The sequence below is a fragment of the Schistocerca serialis genome, chromosome 3, assembly GCF_023864345.2.
Source record: "Schistocerca serialis cubense isolate TAMUIC-IGC-003099 chromosome 3, iqSchSeri2.2, whole genome shotgun sequence".
NCBI lineage: Eukaryota > Metazoa > Arthropoda > Insecta > Orthoptera > Acrididae > Schistocerca > Schistocerca serialis.
Genome location: NC_064640.1, coordinates 89,835,286 through 89,861,969, shown reverse-complemented (window position 1 = coordinate 89,861,969; position 26,684 = coordinate 89,835,286).

The window sequence follows — 26,684 nt, the reverse complement described above, 5'->3', positions numbered from 1 at the left end:
ACTAGACCAATACTCATTAATGAAAGCTGTTTTAAATTCTGCCAATGTTTTACACTTCAACATAACATCAGCTGACCAACGCATGGCGTCACCTGCTAAATGGCTTCTAATAAATAAGATTTTCTCTCGTTCAGACCAAGTTGGTGGAATCACATCTTCAAAACCGTTCCAGAAATCTAGCGGGTGGATATTTTTATCTGGATCGAACCGCAAGAACTGCCGACACCCGATAAAAGCGGCGTTTGCAGCTACAACTTGTTGCGTACTACCATTACCAGAAGTTACTGAAGCTACTTTACCCTCAATGTTAGCAATGTTAGTACTGATATTTTCTACTCTCATTTCAACATTATCTACTCTTTGCACAATATGAGTAGTATCAGTTTTGATTGCATTTACTTCTGCTTGACATAAGTTTACTTTTATATTAACATCTTTAAATCTATCTGAGCACAGTTCAGATTCCGCCTCGATCTTTTCTGTTAACTTGTGCTCCAGCTTCGCATCTTCCATTTGGAAGTCTCTGCGAACCTCAGCAACTTCGGATTTTACTGTTTTATACATTTCAGAAAATTGTTGAGCAACCTTTTTCTTAATATCCTCATGATTGTAATCAATTTTATAATTCAAACTGTCCAGATCCTCTTTCAACTTATTGCAACCAGCCTTGAAGGTATTGTCCATTTCCTCCAATCGTTTATTAAAATTAGTTTGGCTGGCCACAATTCTGTTATTTACCTCAATTATATCAGATTTTAATTCAGCTGTCATCCTAGCATTAATGGCTGACATTTTTGCATTACTGCTTTTGACCTCAGTTATTTCAGACTTTAATTCAGCATTACTGGTAGCTATTGCTTGTAATACAACATTTAAATCAATAGCCCCAGTATCTTTGGGTTGCTCACTAGCTGGCTTTTTATCACACTCGGGTGACGAAAAACTAGCTCCAACACAAGAATCATCAAAACTAAATGAAACTTCTGATTGATCAGTCATACGGAACTTCTCCTGTTTAAACTCTACCATCTCTGATGACTGTTTCGTTTTAAACTCATCAGATAAACTATCATCCAATAAATTAACAATTTCTAATTTCTGCTTTACTACAGGGGTCTCTATTATTGAATCATTGCCCCTTTTTACACTACTGTCAGGAGACAATACTTCATATTTCACTTTAACATTATTACTTTCATGCATATTTACACCTGAACCGTTGTCTGGATTTACAGTTCCCTCAACAGACATAGGTACTGATTTAAGTTTAACCTCAGTGTCTTCTGGCGGTTCCATCATCGACAGTCTTTTAGTGCAGGTTAGTAAAATTTTTTACAGCTTTTCACTTAACTTATTTCCTTCTGCACGACGTATGGCGTTGCCGGCGTGGTATACCAGGATTACTGATGCGACGCAGCTCACTGAATTGCAGATGGCACTCCGACGGCTGTTGTGTGTTTGCGTGGCCCGCAACTGCAGGCACGGCTCCAGCTGCTCCGGCGGATGACTGCGGTGCGTCGAAACTGGCTTCTCGCGATGCCGGCAGCGCCGCTCGACTCAGTGCCAGCTCCGTCAGTCCAGATGCGTCGTTAATCCAATTGCGTCGTCCACATGCACACGTAACACTTTCACTGTTCTATTACTCAGCTGCGTGTCGCATTTCACTCGCGAATACGAATATTTAAAATTCACTTTCACTTTTACTCAGTCGTATTTCCCGGCCGATGCACCATATGTGGGGCGGCGGGTAGAATTAATTGTTATATTAATGTTTGAATGTAGAAACACTGTATTTCCCGGCCGATTAACCATATGTGCGGCGGCGGGTGGAATTGTTATTGTTAAATGTTCCTATTATTTATGCTGTCTTTCGCCGTTCTCAACACTGGCTTTCTAACTACAATATTGGCAACCAGAAAGTGATTAGCAAAACTTGATGCCTGTAATTAGAATTCCTAGTGCCCACTTCATCTGAGAATACACTTATAGTTACAGCTTATAGCTCTGAGGAATTAGGAGATTGTCTGGGATTTCTAATCAAAAACGGTCGTGAAAAAACGTTCTGTATTCTGAAAGTCACAGATGAAAATAAAAGAATCCACACAATCTAACTAACAGAGCAGTTCAGAGTCTAATGCGCTGAGGTCACTATAACTGTCCAAATTAAATATTTAAAAGAATGCTCGCCATAATTTGATGATTAGGTTCATCAAACGCCACGCTAAATAATGATAGAATGTTTGTCCCGCGGCGGCACGTGAAAATACGACAATACGCAAACTGAAGATTGATAATTAAAGTCAACCCAGAATTAACACTTCACTCGAAAATGATTTCATGGTTACGTGTATCTCGAGTAACTTAAGACGGCATCCGAGGCTGTTTGTAGCAATGATACCGACGCGACGCGACTCCCGACACAGATGGCATGCTATTCAGCGTCTGGAGAGAACTGGGGCCTTGCTTCCTCGCACAGCGTTCTTATATATAAAGCCGCGGTGCGGACGGCCAAGGGAACGCCTGATCAAATCGGCTCTCCCGACTAGCCGCTGGGCTAGTAATGCACCACATAAAGTTACCGAATAAATCATAGCTTCTTTTGCTGATGGCCGATGAAGCTCTTAATTTAAATGTGCATTCAGCACACAGGTAAGTAATCATAATAAAAGTTTGACGTGGCTAAGTTAAATATTTTGGGCGAGAGAATTAATTCAATTACACTGCACGCAGTAGATGAGCTCTGAACTTGCCCTTTTGAGATACGCTATTGCTATAGTCTTATAGTTATTTAAATGAAACTTCTCACATCTTTATGGTTATAGCGTATCTCCATTCTACTTAAATATAAACATCCTAGCCTTATTTATTAGCCTACTTAATCTACCTTGCTTCCTTAATTTTTAAGACAAAAACCAGAAAATCATGAATTTCAATTAAAATCTTAATTTGTGAGATCCAAAGCACTGTTTCTATTAAATATTTATGAAAAGGGAATCTAATTATAAATTTTGATGTGTCTAGCTCTTTTCTGTTGCGCCAATGATTTTTACAGGAAAATGTCCAAATTTCGAAAATGGTTAAAGTTATCGAACTGATATTCAACACATATTAATTTAGTATTACTCCTGACATGCTAGAAATATTTTAGCTTATTTATTTGATTTTTAAAGTATTGCGCAACATTTATGACGTCAGAGCTAGTTACAGCGGACTGGCTGGCACACAATGGAAAGACTGATGTGAATTTACTACGGCGTGAGTAGGCTGCTTCCCTACACAGTCAGTTGTACACATCAAAAATAACATTGGTAATTACAGCACAATCAGCTCTGTCCATGACCATGGAACAAGAGATACACTCAACTTACATTTACCAAGAAAAAATAAACATAGAACTCAAAACAGTATTTTCTACCAAGGAATAAAACTGTACAATAAATTACCGAAAGAGATTAAAGAAATTGCCAAAATACACCTATTTAAAAAGTCAGATTAAAAGTACCTGTTATGCAATACACTTTATACGTTGAAGGATTACTTCGCTAAAACAGAGTAGGGGTTTGATAAAAAGTGTTAAATAAACAAATAGTAATAATAATGATTATAAAAATCCAACATTTCACATAACACCTTCACTTTATGTTTTTCCTTCTTTTTTTCGTTTCTAAAAATACTTACCCCCAAGCTATGCATAGCACAATACTAATACCTTTTCCTCTTTCTGAGCTCAGCATCTCACTCATTATGCAGGGAAGCTGACTCAGTTTTTCAGGATAGTGAATGGGATGTTGCGGTACAGAAAATGGCCCACAGATCACTAGTGTGTGTGTGTGTGTGTGTGTGTGTGTGTGTGTGTGTGTGTGTGTGTGTGTGTGTGTATGTGTGTGTAGTGAGTGAAGTGTTACGAAACAATGTGTGTACAGTGTGTGCAGTCACTGATAGTGAGATATGAGTGAACGATGTGGCATTACATTATTTAATAAGTTATTTTTAAAAAAAGTATTGTATACCAGGGGTAAATCTAATGATTGTCTCTAACTAGAAGTCTGTAAATATATGTGTATACGAATTAGCTTATTTTAAATTGCTCTAAATTATATATAGATTAATAATTACTACTACTACTACTAAACACTTTCAGATACCAAAAGCTAATTTAGAGTACTTCCAGAGGTGTAATTCGAGCTTGATTAAAAAAAAATCCCACACCCACACTGAACATGCAGTCCTGGCTCCAGTAAAACTAGAAGTAACACTTTGATATTTGACAACAGGCGATTACATATTTCCAGTGCTTAGACCAACGCCACATCCTGAAAAGTACACTCCTGGAAATTGAAATAAGAACACCGTGAATTCATTGTCCCAGGAAGGGGAAAATTTATTGACACATTCCTGGGGTCAGATACATCACATAATCACACTGACAAAACCACAGGCACATAGACACAGGCAACAGAGCATGCACAATGTCGGCACTAGTACAGTGTATATCCACCTTTCGCAGCAATGCAGACTGCTATTCTCCCATGGAGACGATCGTAGAGATGCTGGATGTAGTCCTGTGGAACGGCTTGCCATGCCATTTCCACCTGGCGCCTCAGTTGGACCAGCGTTCGTGCTGGACGTGCAGACCGCGTGAGACGACGCTTCATCCAGTCCCAAACATGCTCAATGGGGGACAGATCCGGAGATCTTGCTGGCCAGGGTAGTTGACTTACACCTTCTAGAGCACGTTGGGTGGCACGGGATACATGCGGACATGCATTGTCCTGTTGGAACAGCAAGTTCCCTTGCCGGTCTAGGAATGGTAGAACGATGGGTTCGATGACGGTTTGGATGTACCATGCGCTATTCAGTGTCCCCTCGACGATCACCGGTGGTGTACGGCCAGTGTAGGAGATCGCTCCCTACACCCTGATGCCGGGTGTTGGCCCTGTGTGCCTCGGTCGTATGCAGTCCTGATTGTGGCGCTCACCTGCACGGCGCCAAACACGCATACGACCATCATTGGCACCAAGGCAGAAGCGACTCTCATCGCTGAAGACGACACGTCTCCATTCGTCCCTCCATTCACGCCTGTCGCGACACCACTGGAGGCGGGCTGCACGATGTTGGGGCGTGAGCGGAAGACGGCCTAATGGTGTGCGGGACCGTAGCCCAGCTTCATGGAGACGGTTGCGAATGGTCCTCGCCGATACCCCAGGAGCAACAGTGTCCCTAATTTGCTGGGAAGTGGCGATGCGGTACCCTTCGGCACTGTGTAGGATCCTACGGTCTTGGCGTGCATCCGTGCGTCGCTGCGGTCCGGTCCCAGGTCGACGGGCACGTGCACCTTCCGCCGACCACTGGCGACAACATCGATGTACTGTGGAGATCTCACGCCCCACGTGTTGAGCAATTCGGCGGTACGTCCACCCGGCCTCCCGCATGCCCACTATACGCCCTCGCTCAAAGTCCGTCAACTGCACATACGGTTCACGTCCACGCTGTCGCGGCATGCTACCAGTGTTAAAGACTGCGATGGAGCTCCGTATGCCACGGCAAACTGGCTGACACTGACGGCGGCGGTGCACAAATGCTGCGCAGCTAGCGCCATTCGACGGCCAACACCGCGGTTCCTGGTGTGTCCGCTGTGCCGTGCGTGTGATCATTGTTTGTACAGCCCTCTCGCAGTGTCCGGAGCAAGTATGGTGGGTCTGACACACCGGTGTCAATGTGTTCTTTTTTCCATTTCCAGGAGTGTATATTTCAAAGATTTTATGTGATTGTTAGATGCTATTTACAGTGTCTGAAAGACGCTTTTAGAAGACAGTATTTTCATTCTTGCATCCCACATCAGTTAAATAAACGAAATATTAACTGTATTCTATAGAGGATTTTGCAGCTATGTTTTCTGCAAGTGCATTAAAAGGCACTGTAATATAGTTGATCTCCTTTATTAAAAGCTATACTCAATATGCAATATACTGCTACTAGAAACCATCTCAGTTCCTTTCTCAAATCCACTGAGCAAGTGTAGAAATGGTTGAAACGGCTCTGAGCACTATGGGACTTAACATCTGAGGTCATCAGTCCCCTAGAACGTAGAACTACTTAAACCTAACTAACCTAAGTACATCACACACATCTATGCCAGAGGCAGGATTCGAGGCTGTGACCAGGGCGGTCGCGTGGCTCCATACTGAAGCACCTACAACCGCTCAGCCACTCCAGCCTGCCCAACAAGTGTAGAAAGGGCACTGAACTTTCCAGAACTAGACTCTGGTAATCTGCGTATACTGCAGTATTGCATTAATTTTCACCATTTTTAGAGTATAGTGAGCTGCTGTAAAACCACATATCACCATTCACTCATTAAATAATAGCAGCTCACTCATACAAAAATTTTATCCATGATTCATATAATAATACATAATCTACTTACACCATATAAATTTACAATTGTGTGCTCATAACCACATTGGTAAAACCTTTAATCTGGGTTTTCACATCCAGCGAAAGTGACACTGCTTGGCTGCTACTGGAGTGTCATCACTCAAGTTGTATGTGGAAACACCCAAATGCCTGATCCAAGTGACAGCACTTTTAGCCATGCAGTGGCAGTAATGCAGCAGTTGGCCGATAGGGCAAAAGCGCCATTTGCTGCTGTTCCGACATGAATCTGTCAAAATTCAGTGCCACTGATTTTCAGTATGACATCAGCAGGGATTATTTATATGATATTGATATTATCATTCAGATTATGGCAGTAGAACTGAATCAAGGAAACAAGAACAAGAAAAAGGATAAATGGTGGATTTTGAAGTGAATTTCATGCAGAAATAGCACAGTGGCATCAAGCAAATTTATAATTCATAAGTGGAGACTATGAGGCAATTCCCTTAATTTTCATTTAAATATGTATTCTACAGATCACACTCACATTGTAACACACTAATATTTTAGTTTCGCCAATGTATAAAACAGTTTATATGGGAATAAGTACCATCTCTTAAGAAAAGTTTTACTTATCTTGCAATGGCGGCCTCAGTGTCAGTGCTTCTTCCATTGTGTCATGGTAACCCAAAAAAAGAAATTTACCCTCGGTTCTGAGGAACGACTAAAGCTGAACGTTATGTTTTCTGTTTACCATCATTGTTTATTTATATTTATTTAAAACATCGCTTTTATTGAAATTTTCATAAACACTTTTTCAAACACACACAGCGTAAAACTTACACTATACAAAGATCATAATTTGGCTCCCATGCTGAACACTGATGCCACATTGTGCCAGGATAGCCACTGCTCATAGAGGTGGGCAGTAATTTCTCCTCCAGGACTCATAATATCGTTAGTTAGGCAGGCGGTTCATCAGAGAGTGGAAAGGGGTAAGGAAAGGTCAGTTATGGAGCAGTGACCTCTAAATGCTGGTTCTTGATGCCCTAGCTTTGGATGAGCAGTCCGCAGCTGGTCGAATGGGTGATGCTGGAGCTGTAAGTTGCCTGGGTGTGTTGTGGCAGCCACTAATCCAGCAGGTCATCAGAAGGATGAGCCTAAATGTAGAGGATATGGAATTAGCCATGCTCTTCCTATACTCCATGTTAAAGATAGTGATATTTGTACCAATCTGTGAGGAATAGTAATGGGCTATAGCGAGTTCACTTGGGGGCAATTTGGCTGTGTAAAATTCTGTCACCTTTGCTTGTGGGAGGCATTATTTGCCAACTAGTTTTGGAAGTCAAGCTAACTCATGTTATCCGACTGTTTTGTATTGCATGTGAAGTGGTACACTGCTTGTTATTATCGTAACTAGAAGAGGAACTGAACTGCTTTGTTAATAACATCTGTCATTTCTACAGATTTATAATTGTCTATTCCAGTTTACTGTTAATTATGCATTTGAGTTTGAAGTTTCCATGTACTAAAGATGCACCCTACGTGGGAAGCAGTGTAGTGTGACACAGGATGCAGTTAACCAGGGAAGGTATATCTGGCATATGCTTCACTGCTTGAAAGACCAGTATAGACCTATGATTTACAAAAGGTACTGTGCATCTGAAAGTTCGTATGAGAATAATATTTTCCAAAGTTGAAATGCCATCTGCTTATGTGAAAAGTCTGTAGACTCCGCTCTAATCTGTTTTTTAACTTCTGCATTCTAAGTTATGTTTGTAATGGCATATAATTATAAGCAGTTAGTTTTCTTAATAAGCTACCATTAAATATTACTGGCCAGTTTTCTGCTCAGAAAATAAGGGTAATCGTGTTCTCTGTAAATAAAGAGTGTGTTGCTGTAACTGCATGAATATGTTGGTGAAGCCGTGTTAGTAGGAAGTTACTCATTTCCAGATTGATGCAACTAGTGATTATAATCTTGCGTTCAGATTCTCATGTAACCTTACACGTTTCTGAAAATTGGTTACACCTGTGTGATGCCACATGTACGGGATTGTAGAGATGTATAATTGTCACTGGTAGCTGTACTCCTACATTGAGTCTATAAAACTAACTGTCCCACTAAAGTATTCCTGGTTAAGATATCTGCTTCGAATGTAGTATTTAAGCTTGTTTATTTATTATTGATTTAGCCAGACACATGTTCATTGTAATGATTTGTTGTGCATCATTGTAATCAAGTTCCATTTATTTTCTCCTCTACATCTATGTCTACATCGGCACTCTGCAATCCGCCTTACAACGCATGGCGGAGCGTATCCCATACCACTACTAGTCATTTCCTTTCCTGTTCCACTTACAAATAGAACGAGGGAAAACGGATTATCTATATGTCTCCGTATGAGCACTAATATCTTGTCTCATATCTTCATAGTCCTTACACGCAATGTATGTTGGAGGCAACAGGATCGTTCTGCAGCCAGCTTTAAATACCGGTTCTCTAAATTTTCTCAACAGTGTTTCTCGAAAAGAACGTCACGTTCCCTCTATGGATTCCCATTTTGTTCGTGAAGCATCTCTGTAATACTTGCATATTTTTCGAACCTACAGATAACAGTCTAGCGGCCCGCTCATTTTTTGCTTCAGTGTCTTCCTTTATTATGATCTGGTATGGATGCCAAACACTCGAGCAGTACTTAAGAATAGGTTGCACTAGCGTCCTATATGCGGTGTTCTTTGCAGATGAACCACACTCTCCTAGAATTCTCCCAACAAAACAAAGGGGATTATTCACCTTTCCTACCACAATACTCACATGCTCGTTCCATTTCAGATCGTTTTGCAACGTTACAACCAGACGTTTAAATGACATGTCTGTGCAAACAGTGCACTACTAATGTTGTACCCAAACATTACGGGTTTGTTTTTCCTACCCATTCACATTAACTTACATTTTTCTACATATAGCGCAATAATAAAGTAAATGAGATCTAAAATTTTCTTTAAGTTGGAAGTCACATATTTCCTTAGCAGGACTGAGTCTGAGAAATTGATTATGATATAGAAGTTTATGTCAGTACTAAAATGGGTTTTATTGTAATAAATACTTTGTTAATGGTTCAAATGGCTCTGAGCACTATGATACTTAACATCGGAGGTCATCAGTCCCATAGAACTTAGAACTACTTAAACCTAACTAACCTAAGGACAAATGGTTCAAATGGCTCTGAGCACTATGGGACTTAACTTCTGAGGGTATCAGTCCCCTAGAATTTAGAACTACTTAAACCTAACTAACCTAAGGACATTACATACATCCATGCCCGAGGCAGGAGTCGCACCTGTGACCGCAGTGGTCACGCGGTTCCAGAGTGAAGCGTCGAAACCGCTCAGCCACCGCGGCCAACGCTTTGTTAATGGTGTAACTCCAACCTCAATTACTTTATCCACCTGTTGGTCTAATAGGGTGGTTATACAGCTACATTCGGGTAGGAGAGTGTTGTTGACAGCTTAAGGTGGGGGCGGGGGTGGGGGGGATTGAGGTGGGGCACGGTAATCAAACGAGATTTCATTGCTGAGACTACTCGTATTTTTCAGAGTGCCTGGGGATGTGAAAGGCCCAGCTTGTTTTTGACACAGTGACCTAGTTTATGAGGAGCAAAGACGTGCATTATAACCCAAGGGCCTGCATGCTATGGGAAGTGATTGACCAAGTACACTAGCATAGTCATTTACCAGTGACGCATAAAGTGACCAATCCCAATGAGGTAAGCTTGGTGCCAGGTACTATTGTTAACGCATTAATGGAGATCATTGAACTTACCCAGGATGCATGTAGTCATATACATAGATTACAGGTACGATTTGATCATTATCAGGATAGAATGAATGAGATCTAATATGGCAGTAGATTCATTGGATCATGTAGTCAAATTCCTGTACTTGATGTTAAAATTTCAACATAGAGCTCGTGCCCTGGAAATAACTGGTTTAGATGCCTCAAAGTTGGTGGTGATAATGGTAAAAGACAAGTTCCATGAAGAAATATTGCACGCCATTCAACAGAAGGAAATTTGGGAATTATTTAGAAGTAGAATAACTAGGCTCATTACAGATCGAGCACTACAGGACGTAGTTTGTTATTGGTGTGAGAAGGAGCAAGGTCTCACAGGACCATTAATAGATTATGTAGCCTGAGCTGAAGAGAGTGTAACAGTGTTAGGTTTAATGTGTACAGAAGGGCAAGTAGTAACCACCTGTAGGGTGTTTTGAATCTGGAGAGCAGCAAAGAGCTATTTTGTCAGGAGCATAGAACATTTGAGCAGTTTGATGAATTAATAAGGTGGGTTCATCAATTGAATTTCTTGATCAACATAGTGGAAGCTGCACTATGCATACTTAAGTCATCAAAAGTAAGCATACAGAAGGGAGAAGGTTTCAGGGAGGGTCAAATCCTGGAAATAATGGTAAATGAGGTAACGGAATTTTAAATGAAAGGTGTTGGAATTGCAACAAAGCAGGTCCCATTCAGAGGAATTATTCAGAAGAAAACAAAGGTCAGAGTTATGACAACTATTCACCAAAGACAGGGTAAGCTAATTAGTGCCATAGAACATGGATCTTTACCATTTGTTTGTGCTGAATTGCATAGTGAACCTGTTTGTGTGTTATTGAATTTAGGTAGTATTATTTCACACATTAAGTATGAGTTGTCTGAAATACCACAGAATTTGTAAATGGGGAAGACTGGTGATGGGAAAGGAGGAATATGTGACTGCAGACCGATCTAAATTAATGGTACAGGGAAGTGATATAATTAAAGTGATGGTGAGAAACTTCTCATGCAAAATGAAGGTGATACTTGTAAGAAATTTTGTCACTGTCCTTAGTCTTGGAGCTGATTTTATTGGCAAGGTCGGTCTTATTCTGGATTGGGCAGGGCAGATTTATTATTTTATATTTAAACCACAGACACTTTTTACGTTTTTCAGCATGGGCAAGAGCGATTGATAGTGATAGATAGGGTGACACCCTACGGGGAGATAGATAAGTAAAGAGTTTTCCAGTATAGGAGCAGTTAAACCACCTGGATAACTTTGTTAAAAGCAAGGCCGAAGTCAACTGTGAGAAATTTCCTGATGTCTTCACTAAAAGGGAGGAATTACCTAGATGATGGAGTATGGTATTAAATTAGTAGATAGAGAGCCGGTTAAGAAAGCATCATAAAGGCTCTTCCCAGCCAGATCGAAAATATCAGCAACAAAAATTGAGGAAATGTTGGAAGAAGAGGTTATTCATCATTCTAAATCTCTATGTGCAGCTTGTACATTTGTGGTACCAAAAGCCAATGGTGAATCATCGTCCTGTACTGGACTACAGTGGGTTGAATAAAATGGTTGTTTTAAGATCAGTTTAACTACAGTACTTATATGCTTATTTTGATTGCTTTTATGGGGCATTCGTATTTACTACCTTAAATCTTAATCAGACATATAATCAGATATCTTTGGAGAAGGGTGCAAAGCCATTGACTGCATTTGCCACTGATTGGAATTTATTTGAATGTAACTGGGTCCCATTTAGATCAACAACAAGTGCTGTAGTTTTGTTTAAACTGTGACTGCTGTTTTTGTGATGTAAAATTTAAATTTGTGTATCATTATTTGAATGATTTATTAACCTATATTAATTGCATCCAAGAGCATCTGTTGCACATTATAGAAGTTTTTGTACAGTTACAAAAGGTGGGGTCACTTTGAATTCGCAAAAGGTTGTATTTGCTTATCACTCAGTCAAATTTTTAGGGCACATACACTCCTGGAAATGGAAAAAAGAACACATTGACACCGGTGTGTCAGACCCACCATACTTGCTCTGGACACTGCGAGAGGGCTGTACAAGCAATGATCACACGCACGGCACAGCGGACACACCAGGAACCGCGGTGTTGGCCGTCGAATGGCGCTAGCTGCGCAGCATTTGTGCACCGCCGCCGTCAGTGTCAGCCAGTTTGCCGTGGCATACGGAGCTCCATCGCAGTCTTTAACACTGGTAGCATGCCGCGACAGCGTGGACGTGAACCGTATGTGCAGTTGACGGACTTTGAGCGAGGGCGTATAGTGGGCATGCGGGAGGCCGGGTGGACGTACCGCCGAAATGCTCAACACGTGGGGCGTGAGGTCTCCACAGTACATCGATGTTGTCGCCAGTGGTCGGCGGAAGGTGCACGTGCCCGTCGACCTGGGACCGGACCGCAGCGACGCACGGATGCACGCCAAGACCGTAGGATCCTACGCAGTGCCGTAGGGGACCGCACCGCCACTTCCCAGCAAATTAGGGACACTGTTGCTCCTGGGGTATCGGCGAGGACCATTCGCAACCGTCTCCATGAAGCTGGGCTACGGTCCCGCACACCGTTAGGCCGTCTTCCGCTCACGCCCCAACATCGTGCAGCCCACCTCCAGTGGTGTCGCGACAGGCGTGAATGGAGGGACGAATGGAGACGTGTCGTCTTCAGCGATGAGAGTCGCTTCTGCCTTGGTGCCAATGATGGTCGTATGCGTGTTTGGCGCCGTGCAGGTGAGCGCCACAATCAGGACTGCATACGACCGAGGCACACAGGGCCAACACCCGGCATCATGGTGTGGGGAGCGATCTCCTACACTGGCCGTACACCACTGGTGATCGTCGAGGGGACACTGAATAGTGCACGGTACATCCAAACCGTCATCGAACCCATCGTTCTACCATTCCTAGACCGGCAAGGGAACTTGCTGTTCCAACAGGACAATGCACGTCCGCATGTATCCCGTGCTACCCAACGTGCTCTAGAAGGTGTAACTCAACTACCCTGGCCAGCAAGATCTCCGGATCTGTCCCCCATTGAGCACGTTTGGGACTGGATGAAGCGTCGTCTCACGCGGTCTGCACGTCCAGCACGAACGCTGGTCCAACTGAGGCGCCAGGTGGAAATGGCATGGCAAGCCGTTCCACAGGACTACATCCAGCATCTCTACGATCGTCTCCATGGGAGAATAGCAGCCTGCATTGCTGCGTAAGGTGGATATACACTGTACTAGTGCCGACATTGTGCATGCTCTGTTGCCTGTGTCTATGTGCCTGTGGTTCTGTCAGTGTGATCATGTGATGTATCTGACCCCAGGAATGTGTCAATAAAGTTTCCCCTTCCTGGGACAATGAATTCACGGTGTTCTTATTTCAATTTCCAGGAGTGTGTATCCTATTTATGGAATATGTATATATCTGGCTGGAACAGAGAATCTTAATCAAGTTCCTAGACCATGCACTGTGAAGCAAATACTCAGATTTGTAGGTATGGCAAATTTTTCCAGGATATTTATTGAAGTATTTGCTACACAAGTGGCTCCACTCAATGAATTACGTCAGAAGGGATGTAAATTAAATTGTGGTACTTCACAGTACATTCCAAGCACTCAACCAATGACTGTAGTTAGCTTTGTAGTTATCCTTGCCTGCTTTAACGATCAGTTTATTTTGCAGACTGGTACTTTGTTCCAAGGGCTCAGAGAAGTTCTGTTACAGGAGGAAGGGGACATAGGAAGGTGAGGAGTAATATCTCTATGAGAGTTATGGCACAAAGAACATATTTTTAAAAAAATTCTCAGTTTTGATATCAAGATCTAAGTTTTGTTATTCCCCCCCCCCCCCCCAATGAAAATTTATCTATTGTCACAAAATACATTTTCGTTTGATGTAAAAACAAAAAAAATCTACTAATTTTTTTCTTTATAAATAAGTAATTCATGATCATATTTATCTATAGCAACAAACGAAATTCTAATTTTTTTAAAAATAAAAAATTAATAAATATTTTCTTTATATGTAAGTTTTGTCAAAACTTGTTTGTCTATATCAGGGATTGGATTTTTCGTTTAAAACTCAAAGGTACATTTAAACTGTAAATATTTTCATTTTTTCAAAAGCTTAAATTTCTATACAAATAAAAGCAATTTAAAATGTACTCCAAAGCTGAGCTATTTCAAATTTAGAAACTTATTGTAAAGAAAATCATGGATTGAGTTATACAGATTTAGAAAATTAATACAAAGAAAATGGTTATTCAAATTTAACTAGACAAGATCTCTTGGAGTTCATTGATTATTTTAATATGAAAGAAATGTAGAAGAGAGAACTAATATATAAAGATACAATGGAACTTCAGTCAATCAGTATAAAAAATTAAAAAGTTTTTCCAGACTTAATAAACAAAAATTAACTGATGATGTTCAAAATCTTACCGACAATATTAACAACAATAATAACGAACTGAATAAAAAATCTTTAAAGTAACTTCATGAAATCAGCATAACAGAAATTTAAAAAATTATTCAAAACTTAATAAACAACAGTTAATCACTCTCATGGAATGTTCTGATGACAATATTATTAATAATGTTAACAAATCGAATAAAAATTCTTTGGATTGTCTTCATAAAATCCGTAAAAGGAAATACCTAAACAATTGTTCTAAACTTAATAAATAACTATTACTCAATCTTATCAAAACAACTGATGGTAATATTAACAATATTAACAATGGGAATTATTTCCAGAACTTGTAGCAGATAAATGTGAAGAAATAAAACAAAAAACTATCTGAAAAATTTTTCAGGTTAGGGTTTTCTATATGTTTGAAAGTTTTTTTAAAATCACCTAAACATATTAATAGAAAGGTACTGCATTTAAATCTAGAGTAATAACTCATGAATTTAAAAACATTGATAATATATTTGAACCCCTAGAATTTTTTAATCAAAGTAAAGAAATAATCCATAAATTTAAGAGTGTTTTCATACACAGAACAGCAATTAAAGGTAACATGAAATTTTACTGTAAATTTCAAAAATAAGAATTTGATTTTAAAACATGTAACGAACTTTTATTAAGAACAAGCAATTTAGAAGATTATTACCAAAAATCAATGAATAAACAATTAACTGAATTGGAAGAAATGCAAAGGATAAAAATCTTGTTCGTCTTCATTTTTTTGTAATACTTTAGAATTAAGTGCTTATCGATACATACCAACTTCTGGTTCTTCATATATAGATTTATCAAATGAAATTAAAAATAATAAAGCAGAAATTAATGTCTAAAATAGAAATCAAATGTGTTTATTTATTCAGTAAAATCTTCTTTGTATAAAGTAGATCAATGTGAAGAAGGAATTAGTAAATGTAAAAATTATGCAATTTTGAAAAAGAGGAAATTAATTTTTCTGTTCAGTTAACAGATATTCCAGAGCTTGAAAAAAGTTAATTATTCAATAAATGTTCACGTTTATTATGAAAAGGTTTCTGTATATCCTCTTTACCATACAATAAATAAACAAGAAAACTATGTTAATCTTCTTTTGATTCCAGAAGAAATTAATTCTCATTATTGCTGGATAAAAGATCTATCTAGATTAACAAACAAGTAAACACAATGAAAAAATTTATCCATGTGATAGATGTTTAAGATTTCCTTAGTCACAAGAAAAATTAGACAATCATGAAAACGATTCCAAAGAACTGAAAGAAGTAAAAATAGATATACTTATAGAAGGAGAAAAAGTTTAATTTAAAAATGAAAATAATTCACTATGAGTACCTTTTGTACTTAATGAAGATTTCGAATATCCTTAAAAGATTTTAACAGTTGTCGACCACATCCTGTAAAATCTTATATTAATAAATATATAAAACATATTCCATTTTCATTTACCTGTTATGTTAAATATTCTAACACTGATTGTAAAATTACTTTCAACATATACTGGTATAGATGCAGCAAAAAAATCGATTAATTGTAAAACAATAATCTAAAGAAATGCTGTAATATATGATTGATGTATTCCAATGAAAATAACAAATGAAGTTAAAATAAATTTTAAAAGTTCAAAAATTTGTTTTATTTTTCAAGAGGAATTCACTAAAGAAGAAGAAAAAGTAAGAGATCATTGTCATTTAACAGGAATATTTCGAGGTTTTGATCATGAAGATTGTACTCTTAATTTTCAAAATCTTAATTCCATTCCTATTTATATTCATAATACAGCAAATTAGGATGTTTATTTGCTTACTAAATAATTACCAATAGATAATGAAGATGTAAATGATATTCCAAATAATAAACAAAAATATATTACTTTTAGTAAAACGATTGAAGATTGTTTGCAATTAAGATTTTTGCATATATGTAAATTTATGGCTTCAAGGTTTCACAAATTATATTCTAATCTTACAAAAGAACAATTTGGATAATCAACAAAATACTTTAAAGGTAAGCAATTAGATTTATTGATAAAGTAGGATTGCCCTTTCAACTATTTGAATTCCAAGGAAAACATAAAAGAAATGTAACTATCAAATAAAGTACTTTTTTATTCTATGATTAATAAATCAAACATTTCTGATGAACATCATATCCATGCAAAATTAACTTGAAAAAATCAATATTAAACATTTAGATGAATATAAAGAATTATGCAAGAAGTCAGATTATTTAGTACTAGCAGATAGTATTGAAAATTTGGGAGATACGTGAATTAAAACTTATAAACTTGATCCATCTTTGAATGCTACGGCAACTTGTTTACCTTGGGATTCTCTTTAAAAATGACAAAAAGTAAATTACATTTATTAGACGATTCTAATACAACTTTAATTTTTGAAGAAGGAATTCAAGTTGGAATTTCCCAAAGTATTTAAGATATGCTAAATTATAATACATATATGGAAAATTTTGAGCGACCAAAGGAGTTGGATATTTAGATGAAAATATATTATCTGGTTGTGCAATGTCTGAATAATTGCAATTTCGACATTTTGAGTGGTTAAAAGCAAAATATTTATGTTCTGTAAAATACTTAACATATCAGAAGATGATACATAAGGTTATATTTGAGAAGCTTGTTAAGAATATTAAAAAAAATTTATGATTTACTCAAAGATTTCCGATTACCTCCATAAGGAGGAAATAAATTATTAACAACATTACGTAATTAAGAAAAATTTGTTTTATATCACAGATATCCTCAAACAGTGTTTAAATCATGGTTATAACTAACAAAAATGCAAACAGAATGATCATTTGAACAATCAGATTGGTTGAAAAGATTTATGGAATTTAACATATACATGAAAAAATGCAGGTACTGATTTTGAAAAAGATTCTGTAAGTTAATAAACAATTAATTATTTGAAAAAACGGCAGAAAATGAGCGAAATAGACGAAATATTAATCTAATGAGAACTCCTGAAAAGTGTACAAAATATATTTCAAATTGAAATTATATAACATACAAAACTATTTTTGAGAGCCCTAGAAAAAGTTGAAATGAAAAAAACATTAGTAAAATTTAATGAATCAATTTATATTTCAATGAGTACTATAGATATTTCAAAGTTATAGATATTTCAAAATTATAGATATTTCAAATTAATACATACTTCAAAAATAAAAATATATTATTTTCATTATAATGCAATGGACTGAAAATATGCTGAAAATATTGATTTTGTTATGTGAATGCACTTTGTTTCATTTATGATATAAGAACTGATTATTTTTATGAAAATATGAAATTTATGATTAATGAATGTGACACAAGTCTTTATTGAAGAGAGAATATTTGTAGAATCTAACAAGTAAATAACAAAGTCTTAGGAAACATGAAAGATGAAAATTGTACAACAACTATGTTAGTTACATTAGTTAAGATCAAAAATGTATGCTTATTAAGTAGAAGATAGATAATAAATAAATCTAAAGGAGTTAAAAAACCTGCTGTAAAAATGATTTTACTTTTGTTCATAAAACTTGTTTAGATGACAAAATAAAACAGTACTGGAAAATTGTTTTAATTGGCAAATTCAAATATAATAAAATTCTATACATAATAAAAATTCTTTATATAATATAATAAAATTCTTTAAGATTTTGATAATGAATAACGTGTTATATGACAAAATGGAATAAATTCTTTACCATATGTACATTATAAAATAAAAGCATGAAACCTACTTACTCAAAAAGTATAAAATGCAAAAATAAAAAAAGTGTACAATTAGAAGAGATAAAATTAAAAAGGTGAAAGTTTGGAAAAACTGTGCAATGTGTGTATATGATGCTTACAGGATTAGAAACATTATGAAATATAAATTGATTTGATATTGAATTAGTTTTTAGTACTTTTTAATGATATGGTAATTTTTAATGTGATTTCATGTATATTATACAAACAAGTATTCCAAAACAACATTCAGCTTGTTGAAATTCCTTTGTTCTTGTTTCTAACAGTTGAAAACCGTTTTCTCTCTTTTAGGTTTATTATACTTTTATTTATGAAAAAATTAAAAGATATTTGTAATTTATTTTTTATGATTTTGACCAGTAAACTTATTTTATTCCAGTTATTAAAGAGGTTATTACAACTTTTCATTTATTTTTCTCACATTACTTTGGTTACTTTTTTATACAATCAATATATCCCATTTTTGTAAGCATATCCTATTGTCAATATTTTATGGGTTTTTTCTTTGATTGCACAGTAGAGAAATGATTTTTCTCTCACTTTCTATTTATAAAGAAAATATTTATAATAATTAAAGCGTAACACACAAAAAATTTGAAAAATGGGATTTATTAAGATGTTTTACAATCATTTTGGTGACATGCTGATTGTAAAATAAAGATTATGCAAGAGAAGTCGATGAAGGTCAAATATATAATTTAAAATGTATGAATAAATTAAGGATAGTTATATAAAAAGGTCAGCTGATAGATTTCATACAGATATAGAACACACAAATGAAATGTTTGAACAATTTAATAGTTTATTATCACATTTTACTACTAAATTAAATGATGAAAAGTTTGGACCTACATTTTGTATTTTAAAATGTAATGATAATTTTAATTATAAACTCTAATATAGTCGAAAACCTTTTAAAAATATTCATAAACAAACTATTGTTAATAGAAACAGACATCAGAATTAGGCAGATTGTTTAAAAAATAATTATGTTCATAATTCAAAATCTTTATTCCAAGGAATGAAAGAAAATTTGAATACTGTTTTGTCATCAAAATCATTTCAATATTTTGGATAATTAGTTACAAGAACAATTTTATGAAGATGTAATTAAAGTTAGTAACTATACATAAATAAATTTTAAGTAACATTCATGACGATTAATATATTCACGTAACACACTAAGATTATCAAAACCATCTGATTTTATTAATTCAGATTTAAAATTTTCAATTAGTTCGTACATGTTTGCTAAAGTTAATTTGAATAGCAAAATATACTTTATCGTCTTTAATAAAGCAATTAGTATTCTGAATATTGTATTCAATAGCCAACATAGTTAAATTTTCAGCATTAAACTCAATTTATAATCACACATTTCTGTTAACATTACAATAACTTGCAGTATTTTTACCACCTTACTATTTTGTGAATTATTAAAGCACAACCCAATAACATAGGCTTTATTAACTTTCTTTTTCAAAACTTTTTCAAGTTGATAAACTTGTGGAAAATTCGTTTTCAATAGTTCTTGTTCAAAAAAATTCCTTTTTGTTTCATCACTATTTAAAAATTTTATTTTATATGTGACTGAATTAGGTTAAATAATGTTTTCAATTTCAGAAATTTTGTTGAGCAATTTTCAGTATATCCTTTTTCGAAAATTCTTTTTAATTTACTTATTTTTACTTTATCTCCAATTTTATATTCAGCATTAGAATCTAACAAATTTTTTACGTAACAGTTTTCAATCAGATTTCTTCATTTTGTTTGTTTGCACGATTTGGTTTCATTTTTGTTGATGAATGTTTTTGTGTTACTATATTCACCAACAAGATTCTCAACTAAATCAACAAATTTATGATTTCCTTGTAAATCAAAATTTTTCCATATCGGTTGTTTTGCTTTTTCATTAAATGCTTTAAAGACCGATGCATTTATTTCAGAGAATGATGAAAAATGATAAATACTACATTTTTATATATTCTTGAAATTCATTATTATTAAATCTGTACCATTACTGTTTGTAAATTTTTTGTTTTTATTTTAGTCAAATAATTTTTTATAAGAATGAATTATTTTTTGACAGGTTTTATCTTTAAGTTTAGTAGCCCAGGCATAATTTGAAAAACATCTATAATACTTGTTAAACATTTATACCTTTTATTTTTTTCTTGAATGTTCAGAAGCTGTTTCATCTAAAACTGCTTGACACAATTCGTATATTACAAACTAAATTACATATATTCTCTTAAAATTATTTCTCACTGGTTTGTGAGATTGATTAATAAATTCTTCATTAATGTTAGTCAAATATATTTTGCAAGTTTATATTTTTGGTTACAGAAATCCAACAGATACCCTCAATTCTTTTACATTTTTATATATTAATCTATGAAGTGTATGTGTTTCTGTAACTTTTAACACGTAAACAGTAGATACGGTTATGATTCACGACTTATATTGAATAAAAAATAATTAAATTTTATATTATTTCACCAAATGCATTTAACTTAAAAAAACTGGAACAGTTTTAACAGAGCCTTTTAATGTTATAGTTACAATATTTGATTTGTGCTTTATATTTCTTGATTGAATGTTAGGAGTTACTAGATAAATTTTATCAGAATACTAATCAAAATATCCAAAAACTAAAATGATAAATCTTTTTTTTGTATTTTTGCCAATAACAACAACTTTTTAAAGAAAAAATCCCTATTGCACATCCTTTTATTTTCCACCAGTCGTAAAATTTGTTTATCATTATTTTACCTATAAGATCAATTAACTCGTTTAATATAGAGTTAAAAATATTTTTGAATAAATCCGGAAAACCTTTTCCTACTTACTTCTTTGTATAGTAATTTGATAGATTACTTTTATTATTGATTAATCGTTTCGTTAATAACTGTTTTATTTCCATAATTGTTTAACTGCATTAAAATACTTGTACATTCGTGTTCAGTAACATATTCTTTTTGTAAGTATTGTTTAGTAACAGTATCCTGACCTTTTTACTTGACATTTTAGGCTGCTACCCTTTTACATTTAAAATCGATATATAATTTAGTTGCCTTAAAAATTTTATGTAATACTTTGTGAAATCATTTAATTATGGCGCCTGCTGTTGAATTAATAATTGATTCTACATTACCTGCACCAACTGCTGATGATTGTTTTTTTTAACTTCAATTAATTTGTTCATTTTTTATTTCCAAAATCATCACCTTATTACATTTAAAATATCATTAAACATGTAATTCATACGTAAGAATTTTATAACAATTGGACTCAAATGACCATAAACGAATAGATAAAAATTTGTATCTTCTAGATGTTGTAATATAAATCATTTTTTTCTAAATAATTTACTAGATTTTTCGGTGTAATTCCTCCAAATGTATCAGAAACAGTAGTTACGTCTTTACTCTTATAATAACAAGACCAATGAATACCAGCATGATCGGTTGTATCTAAATTTACTATTCCTTATTTTAAATGGAGTAATTTGGTGATTCATTACCCATAAAAACTCCACAAAAATATTTATTTGTTAATTGTTTATCTGATTCTGCTATGTAAAGTTAGATAAAAGATTATAAATTTTTTTTATTATTTCTTGTTTTTTTAAACTTTTTCCTATATTTTCCGTTGCTAAGTTATATCTTTCTTGTTCTTTTAATTCTTTATCTGCTTGTTTCTTGTTCATAAGTAAATTAGCAATTACTGGAATGCTGAAGAAAAACCAAATATAATTGGTATCACACATGGTAATAAAGGTAGGACTCGATATTCAACAACTTTTTATAAGAAATATATTCTATTTTATTAGTAAATATTCTTCCTGTTTTTAGCTCTTTTTCTTTTTTGTGCATCATTTAAAAGTTTTCACTACTAATTAATTATTCATTATTTAAGTAAACTGTAATTGGTAATGGTTTTGTTTCACCACCTAGTAGCAAAGAACAATCAGTACTAAAGTTATTCATTTATATAAATTTGAATTCAATAAAGAATTTGTTTATAAACCAATCAATTGCCATTAACGTTTAATCCAACTCCTTATTTTAGTTTTCAATACATAATTCCTCTAACTGCAGTTGTAGCTAATTTTTCACCCATTGAAGCACCACTTTTGTGTATTCTTTCTTTTGCAATTAGATGAAGTTTTTATCACTTTTGTGTTTTTGTCTAATTGTTTATTGGCTCTATAAAAATATCATGTGTTTACTTGCTTCATCTAATCTATTTATTCCTTTATCTCTGTGGGCTAATCATTTATCTGTTTTAGTTCCAAGACAATACAAATCATAACTGGGAGAAATGCAAGTCAAATGGTACTTTATTAATTGTGGTATTAACTAATCCTTTTCATAATCACATTCTGAATATGTATGTGGTGAAGTATTCAAAATTCTAATAACATATGGTATTCCTTTTGGATTGTTAACTATAACATCAGTAAATTTATTAGTAAACGTTTTTGTAATTCCAACTTTTTCATTACAATAATTTTTTATTTCCAGTTAATTCTTGTCCATTAATTTCTGTTAATCTATAAATTAATTGGTGGACATCATTCATTTCAATATTTTAGGAACTGATGACCGAAGCAATCTGGTCCCTTTAATCCCACAAACCAACCAACCATTTCAATATTTTCGATTAGTTTTCTGAATATTTTTGAGATAAACGTTTCGCATATTTCGTCTACACTTGAATCCAACCTTGAATCTAAAATTTCTAGTAAGTTTTGGGAAAGATACAGATCAAAAATTTCTTTTACCGAATATTTATATTTTCTGTCTTCACTTGGTCTTATTTTATTTCTATCATTATCAGAATATAATGCTCCTGAATAAATGACTATATCTGCATAGTTTGACAAATTAGAACATGTAAAAACTATATTGTATATATCCATTGTTATTTGTTTTTTAGTTAAAAGATTGTCTCATATAACCTCCATCCTGCAGGCCAGGAATGGCAACATTTTTGTGTTGAATAGTTTCACAGGCGTTTCTAGACTGGGTAGGTGGACGTTTTTGACGTCCTGTATTGCTATTATTGCTTAGGCTGCATATTCTGCTGTATATTTTGTGAAGCATTACAATGTAACCCCTAGGTATTTAAAGTTTTTACAGACGAATGGAAAAACTTGTAGAAGCTGACCTCTGGGAAGATCAGTTTGGATTCTGTAGAAATGTTGGAACATGTGAGGCAGTACTGACCTTACGACTTAGCTTAGAAGAAAGATTAAGGAAAGGCAAACCTACATTTCTAGCATTTGCAGACTTAGAGAAAGATTTTGACAATGTTGACTGGAATACTCTCTTTAAAATTCTAAAGGTGGTAAGGGTAAAATACAGGGAGCGAAAGGCTATTTACAATTTGTACAGAAACCAGATGGTAGTTATAAGAGTCGAGGGGCATGAGAGGGAAGCAGTGGTTGGGAAGGGAGTGAGACAGGGTTGTAGCCTCTCCCCGATGTTATTCAATCTGTATATTGAGCAAGCAGTAAAGGAAACAAAAGAAAAATTCGGAGTAGGTATTAAAATCCATGGAGAAGAAATAAAAACTTTGAGGTTCGCCGATGACATTGTAATACTATCAGAGACAGCAAAGGACTTGGAAGAGCAGTTGAACGGAATGGACAGTGTCTTGAAAGGAGGATATAAGATGAACATCAACAAAAGCAAGACGAGGATAATGGAATGTAGCCGAATTAAGTTGGGTGATACTGAGGGAATTAGATTAGGAAATGAGACACTTAAAGTAGTAAAGGAGTTTTTCTATTTGGGGAGCAAAATAACTGATGATGGTCGAAGTAGAGAAGATATAAAATGTAGACTGGCAATGTCAAGGAAAGCGTTTCTGAAGAAGAGAAATTTGTTAACATCGAGTATAGATTTAAGTGTCAGGAAGTCGTTTCTGAAAGTATTTGTATGGAGTATAGCTATGTATGGAAGTGAAACATGGACGATAAATAGTTTGGACAAGAAGAGAATAGAAGCTTTCGAAATGTGGTGCTACAGAAGAATGCTGAAGATTAGATGGGTAGATCACATAACTAATGATGAAGTATTGATTAGAATTGGGGAGAAGAGGAGTATGTGGCACAACTTGAGAAAAAGAAGGGACCGGTCATGTTCTGAGGCATCAAGGAATCACAAATTTAGCTTTGGAAGGCAGCGTGGAGGGTAAAAACCGTAGAGGGAGACCAAGAGATGAATACACTAAGCAGATTCAGAAGGATGTGGGTTGCAGTAAGTAATGGGAGATGAAGAAGCTTGCACAGGATAGGGTAGCATGGAGAGCTGCATCAAACTAGTCTAAGGACTGAAGACCACAACAACCACAACGAGATTTTTGTCTTTTGTCCTCTGACACTGATTGTGAATTCTTGGATGTTTTTCGTCCTTTTTTGAAATTCATTGTTTTGATCTTTGTTATGTTTATGTGTAGTTTGTGTTCAATGCACCATTTGTCTATTTTCTCAATGATGTTCTGCAGGTTCTTTATATTTGTTGTTCCTGCAGATATGTCGTCAGCATATGCATATGTGTATAGATGTTCTTCATTTTCGCGAATTTGCAGTACTTCTTCAGTGGCAAGAATGTACAGCAAAAAACTCATTGGGACACTCTGTACGACTCTGATCAATTGGAAAATGAGCTTCGAAAAAGAGAGGTTGTTGAATAGTGTCATTATGTTGTATTCGAGGATTGACTTGATTATTCTTGCCCATATGCTATCTTTTCCCATTGTGTTTTCCAATTTTCCGCCTATGAGATCGCTTTCCAGTAGGCCAAAGTCTTTGGGAAAGTCTATGAACACTGTGTAGAACATTTGCTTCTTTTGTAGTGCTACATTGATGTTGTTTATAAGAAGCCTGACTGCCGTAAGTGTTATCCTTCCAGATCTGAGGCCCATTTGTGGTTCTGGGAGATGGCTGTCCACACAGGCTTTGATTTTTTGTGTCATCTTTGAAAACATATTGAACTGGGTATTTTCTAGGTCTATGCCTCTGTACTTGTTTGTGTCTGTTGGGTCTCCTCTAACTTTTTTTATTCAGTGTCTCCATTGGGTCGGAATTCTTCCAAGTTCCAGGCATTTGTTGAATAGTTTGATCCACACACGGTGGAGAGCCTCTTTGGCATCTTGTATATGTTCATTATATATATAATCGGGTCCTGCTGTTTTCTTGTTTTTCAGTGGGTTTTTTTTCTTCTTTTAAGTCTAATTAATTTAGAGACTCCCATACATTGTCTTTTTACTTTGTTTGGTATTGTTTCTCTTACTTTGGGTGTGTTTCGAGTCCTCGTTTGTTCAATATCTTTCTGAAGTGGTCTTCCCATCCCTTCATGTCTATATTTGCTGTATGAGCCAGTCTTCTTTTGCCTCTCTTTCTATGTATTATTTTTTCTTCTGTTCTATTAGTTTTTTGTAGATTTTCCTCTCTTCTGTATATAGTCTGCATGTTTCCTTGTCATGCTGGTTTCTTAATCTGTGGAGCGTTCTTAGAACAGTGTTCCTTTAGCTATAGCATTCTGCATCGAACCATCTTTTTGCCGTCCTTGTTTTTGGGTTTGTTTGTATCACTGAATTTTTTAGATCTTCTATTTTGTCTGTTGTTTTTCCAAGGTCTCCTTCCTCTATTGAAGTTTCTATTTGTGTTTTTTGCTCTTGTTGGTTTGTTATTTTTTCTCTATGTATTTCTCTCTCTGTGATTTGGGCGGTCTTTCTTGCTGGTGGTGAGGTGACGTTATTTATTTTTATCTGCATTGCAATGTGCTTTCATACAGGACTGATGGAGTCATGTCATATTGGTTGAATACTTCTCCTCTTGTTAATGAGACGATATCAATGGTACTTTTCCCATTGTGGCATATATATGTAGGTATTTGTCTATCATTCAGTAGGGTGAAACCATCTTCTTCTAGGATTTCAATGACTAGTCTCGTTTTAAAGTTCTCCATGTCTGTTCTGTAGTTGAGATCGCCTGCATTTATGGTGGGTTTGCTGTCTCATTGTTTAATGAGTGTGACCATTTCGTAAATTATTTCTTCTGCATTTGTGTATGGTTGGAAGTAGGTTGTAATTATATTTATGTTTGATGCTTCTACTAGCATATTAGTTTCTTGTTTTATGATTTTTTTGGTGGGGGTCTTCCAGGGTTTCAGTAGGATAGATATTCCTCCCATGGGTCATCCTCTTTCTCTCTTATTTGCTATTTGGTGAAACT